Below are 5,000 nucleotides of genomic sequence, written 5' to 3'. Positions count from 1 at the left end.
CCCGCGCACGCCTCCGGTCGAGGCCCGGGGCCCGGCCAAGGCCCGGCTCCGAGCCCCGCCGGCGGGCGCGGGCGCAGGGGTGGCACACGCCACTCGACGGCCAAAGCGAAGGCGACCAAAGCCGGCCGGCGCGCCCGCCCCGCCCGAGACGGGGGACCGGGACCGGGGCCGAGGGCCCCGGGCCGGGCCCCACCCCCGACCCAGGGGGGAAGGGCGAGCAACCGGCCGGGCTGAGGTCGACCTTCACACACACGTCGCACGGACACCTGCCCGGGAGGGACCACCGGGCCGCACTCGGGCGCACGCACGCGCCGAACGGGGCAACGCCACGCGGGGAGAGGACGGGCCTCCCCCGCGACGCCGACAACGCCCGAGACACACGCCTCGGGGGAGGGCCGCGGCAGGCCTGGGAAGCGAGGCGCACCCGGGGCGGGGGCGCGCGCCGACCCGATGCGGAAGAGCCGGCCGGGAGAAGACGAGACGCCGGGCGAGGCAGGCGGCCGAGCGGGGTGGGGGGCGCCGAGGGACCCCTCTGGCGCAGCCGACCGCCACCAGGACGCACGCGGGGATCTCACCGCCAGCAGCCTCCGAGCACGAAGACGGCCCCACGTGGCACCTGGAGCGGCCGACCAGGCCTTCGGCGATCCCCGCGGCTCCCCCACCGCCACACCCAGTCGCACGCGGCCAGAGCCCCCGGAACCCGCTCTCCCCCGCAACACGCCGCAAAGGCCGACCCAAACCCTCCGGGCGCCCACCGGGCCCCACGCGGGGCGCCACCGACCCGGTCCCGAAGGCGCGCGCCATGGGGACGCAGACACCGGGCCAACCAGCGTGGCCGGCGGCGACGCCCCCAGAAGGCGGAGCCGGGTTCGGGCCCAGACGGGGCGGCCAACAGCGCAGAAGCCGGTGAGCCGCTCGGGGAAGAGAGGATCGGCAGGCGGCGGGCGGGGAAAAGGGGCACAAGGCAGGCAAGGAGCCAGGGGGCCACGGGGACGAGGGCACGGGGAACCCGCGGAGGGCTACTCGGGCAGAAAACCTCAGGCACAGCCGGGCCACCAGGAAAACACGGCCACGGGATCCCACCGCCACAGACACGAGGGCGGTCCCGCGGCGCCCCGCCTGGGACGCCGAACGGCCCTTGGGCAACCCACCGAGCAACCCCCCTCACGAGCCCCGGGTCCTGCCACCGGGGGCCCCGAAGCAACCTCAGCCACAAGCCCAACACCAGGGGCCGCATATCGCTCGTTTCTCGTCCGTCCCGGACCCGGTCCCGCTCCGGGAGACCGGCGCACCCCCCGTGGGGACGGCTCGCTCCCCAAGAGCCAGGCGGCCCAACCCCGCGCCACGCGAACGCGGTCACCGACACCGGTCGCGGCTCGGCACAGGAGCGGGCGGAGAGCCGGCTCACAGCGGCGTCCCGCGCCGGACGGAGTGCCACGCGCACCCGCCGCTCGCGGCAGCCTTCCCAATCCGCTAGGACGTCGGGCCCGGCCCAGCGGGATCCTCCCCCAACACGGAAGGGGGAGGCGCGGGCCACAGTAGACGACGAGCCGCACGCTCGGCCCCCACCGCGGGGTCCGGCGGAACCCTCACCGTTTCCCCAGCCTCATCCCGTCGAGGGGGGAGCAGCGGGGGAGGGCTCTCTGCAAGCGAGTCGCTACGGCAGCGCTACCACAACGCAGAGAGAGGCGGCAGGCCGGGGGATCCGGTACCCCAAGGCACGCCTCTCGGATCGCTAGAGAAGGCTTTCTCACCGAGGGTGGGTCACACTCCCCACCCGCCAGTCGCCCCTCGTCGGGCCCACAGAGGCGCTCGGGGACACCTGGGGAAGGGAGGGGGCGTGTGGCGCGAGGAGAAGAAACCTGCGGCAACCTCGAGCGTTCGCGGTCAGGGCAGGGGCCCGGCTGGCGCGCGTGCGCACAGCCCCCAAAGGCCCCCCCGCCGTCCACCCACCTCCTTTCTGCGAGGTAAAGCACCTCCAGTGAACCCACACACGACCCGTCGGAGGCAGAACGGCAGCCCCTCGGCGGCCGGCCGGCGCACGCGTGGCCGGCCCGAGCCCACCGCGACCGCTCACACGGCCCGCGCTCACCCGCCAGAGGGGAGGCACGGGACGTGCGCTCGCCGGACCAGGCGGCGCCCTTCCCCGCGTGGGGAGGGGCGCGTCTCACTCGACCGCCTCGGCCCACACCCAACGAACTCCCTCAGGACCCAACGCGCCGGCACCGTGGCGGCGACCGGAGGAGGGGGCGCTGGGGGTGGGAGCGACACACCACCGCTCGGCCTCGGGCACCTGAGGGACAACCCGGAGCGCTCCAGGAGCACCGCAAAGACCCAGGCAGAGCCAGCGCTCGTGCAACGCCCGAGAGGGCAGCACGACGGGCCGGCGGGACAGCACCCCCACCGCCGCGGAGGGGGGCGGCCCCGCAAGGCGACAACCACAAGAGGCGAAAGCGAGGGGTGCCTGCTGCGTCAGAGGACCCCGCCGACCCCCGCCGAACGCCACGAGGCAGACGGCGGGGGCGGGACAGCAAGGTCAGGCCGGGCTCCGCACCCCAGCGCCTCCCAACGCACCGCTCACAGGCGGGGACGAGAGACAGGGGGCCCCCGCGGGCGGGACGAGAAGAACGGGTCCCATTCACCATGAATGGCCGCCCCTCGCCCGCCGCGGCTCGGTCCCGGCCCGGGAGAGCACGACATCACCACATCAATCAGGGAAAGCAACCCCGGAGCGGGGTCGGTCGGTCAGTCAGTCAGTCAGCCACAGCCTCCCCGGAGGCCAGCGAGCAGATCAACCTGACCACCCCCAGCTCCGGGAAAGGGGCGGCAGACAACCCGGCAGAGACGAGGAACGCCTGACACGCACGGCACGGAGCCAGCGGGAGTGGGGTTGTCACGGCCGCCCCAGGTGCCCACAGCAGGGAGCGCGCAGCGGCAGGGTAAGCCCGCGCCGCCTTCCCCGCCGCCCCCGGGTGGGTCAGAGACCCGGACCCAAGGCGGCACCGGGAGTCGGGACGCTCAGACGCACGAGAGACCAGGCACACACGGGCCCCAGCAGGCGGCTCCAGCACGAGCAGGGCCGGCTAGCCGGGTCACCGGGAGGCCCAGAGGCCCACCACGCATCCAGAGGCCCGACCTCTCCAGCGACAAGTCGCCAGAGGACAGCGTGTCAGCAATAACCCGGTGGCCCAAAATGCCGGCTCGGAGTGAAAGATATACCTCCCCAGGGGACAGGAGGTCGAGCCACCGACCACGCCGCCGGCCCAGGGAACCCGCGACACGGACATCTGTCCCCAAAATCGCCACCATCGCAGCCAGACACGGAGCACCCAGGGCCCTCTGGTCGACCCCAGGACACACGCCGGAGCAGCGCCGGGCCAGGGACGTCCTCCCGGCCACCCGTGCCACGCAGGGGCCGGCCCGTGTCTCCAGAGCGAGACTCGGAAGCGTTTTCGGCCGTCCTCTCGTACGACCGGGACACACGAGGGACCGAAGGCCGGCCAAGTGTGACCCCTCGGGCCGCACGCGCGCTCAGGGAGCGCTCTCCGACTCCCCACGGGGACTTGAAAACAAAAGGTCACGGCAGAGGGGCGGCGGCCGGGCCCGGGGACCGCTCCCCGGCACCCGGGGGACGAGGCAGGACGGTCCCCGGCTCCCCACGGGGACTTGGGGAAAAAAATTCGGCCGCTGCCTCAGACGGCCAGGATGCGCGCGGGCCCGCGACCGGGCCGGGAAGGGTGTCCCCAGCCTCCCGCCCCAAGCCCGGTGGGTCCCCGCGGGTCGCGGGTCAGGCCTCGGGAGCTGAGCTGCGGCGTGCTGGTCGACCAACCCCGGCAGCCCCCACACCCGGCTCAGGCCCGAAAGCGCAGCGACAACCTCTCCCCACATAAGCCTGCACGCCCGAGCTCTGACTCACAAGCGACGCGCCAGAGCTCTGGCGCGACCGGGACAGCCCGGCTGACGACCGCGGTGTTTCCGGAGCTCTGCCTAGCTCACAGCGGGGACGGTCCCCTCCCTCGGCAGCTGCCACCGCAGCTCCGGAAGCCAAGGGAACGATATAAAAGCGGCCGCCAGATGGAGTCCGACAACCGTCGCGAACGTCACCAAGACAGATCCGGATGGCAGGCCGGCCCGCCGACCGCGAAACCGAAACCGTGAGTCGAGAAACGCTATCCCGAGGCCGAAAACGCAGCCCCTCTACCCCAACCCCACAGAAACGGTCCCCAAAGCCTGTCTCTGCATCGACCGCGACAGAGTCAGAAGACAACCCACGGCGTGTGGATGTTCGGAGAGGCATCTCGGAGGGAGAAACAGCAAGCAAGGACTCGGTCGCGGGCCGTTGAGGACACAGGGAGACACAGATTGCGTAGGCTCTTCCTGAATCCAGACAGAGACGGAGGGAGGGAGGGAGGGAGGGAGGCAGGGAGGGAGGGAGGGAATGGAGAGAAGAGACAGATGGTGAAAGGAAGGGAGGGAGGGAAGGGAGCAGGGAGAGAGGGAGGAAGGAAAAGGGAGAGAAAAGGGAGACAACGTGGAAAATGAAGATGATGAAACGTCACTTTTCAAAGGTTACATTTTTACAGGAGAGATGGAAAGGAAAGAAACCTGAAACAGAGAGAAAGAATGAGGAAAGAAGGGAAAAAGAAACAGAGGAAACAGAAAAGAAGGACAGAAACGGAATAAAAGAAATAAAGAAAGCACGGAAGAGAAACGAACAAGAGAGAAAGGGAGGGAGGCAGGGAGGGAGGGAGGGAGGAAAACATAGAGAAGGAGACAGAGAAAGAAAGAAGGGAAGAAAAACACAAAGGAGAGAAAGAAAGAAAAGACAAATAACAGCATAAATATTTGCATTTTTAGCTAAATATGAGATATAAAAATACATCAAAACAGATGAAAATATTTGTCTTGATCGAGACCATCCCGGCTAACATGGTGAAACCCCGTCTCTACTGAAAAATACAAAAAACAAACTAGCCGGGCGAGGTGGCGGGTGCCTGTAG

This window comes from Chlorocebus sabaeus, unplaced genomic scaffold (assembly GCF_047675955.1).
Source record: "Chlorocebus sabaeus isolate Y175 unplaced genomic scaffold, mChlSab1.0.hap1 unalloc_scaffold_1385, whole genome shotgun sequence".
NCBI lineage: Eukaryota > Metazoa > Chordata > Mammalia > Primates > Cercopithecidae > Chlorocebus > Chlorocebus sabaeus.
The sequence above is the reverse complement of the archived record's forward strand: the minus strand, read 5'-3'. Positions refer to the sequence as shown.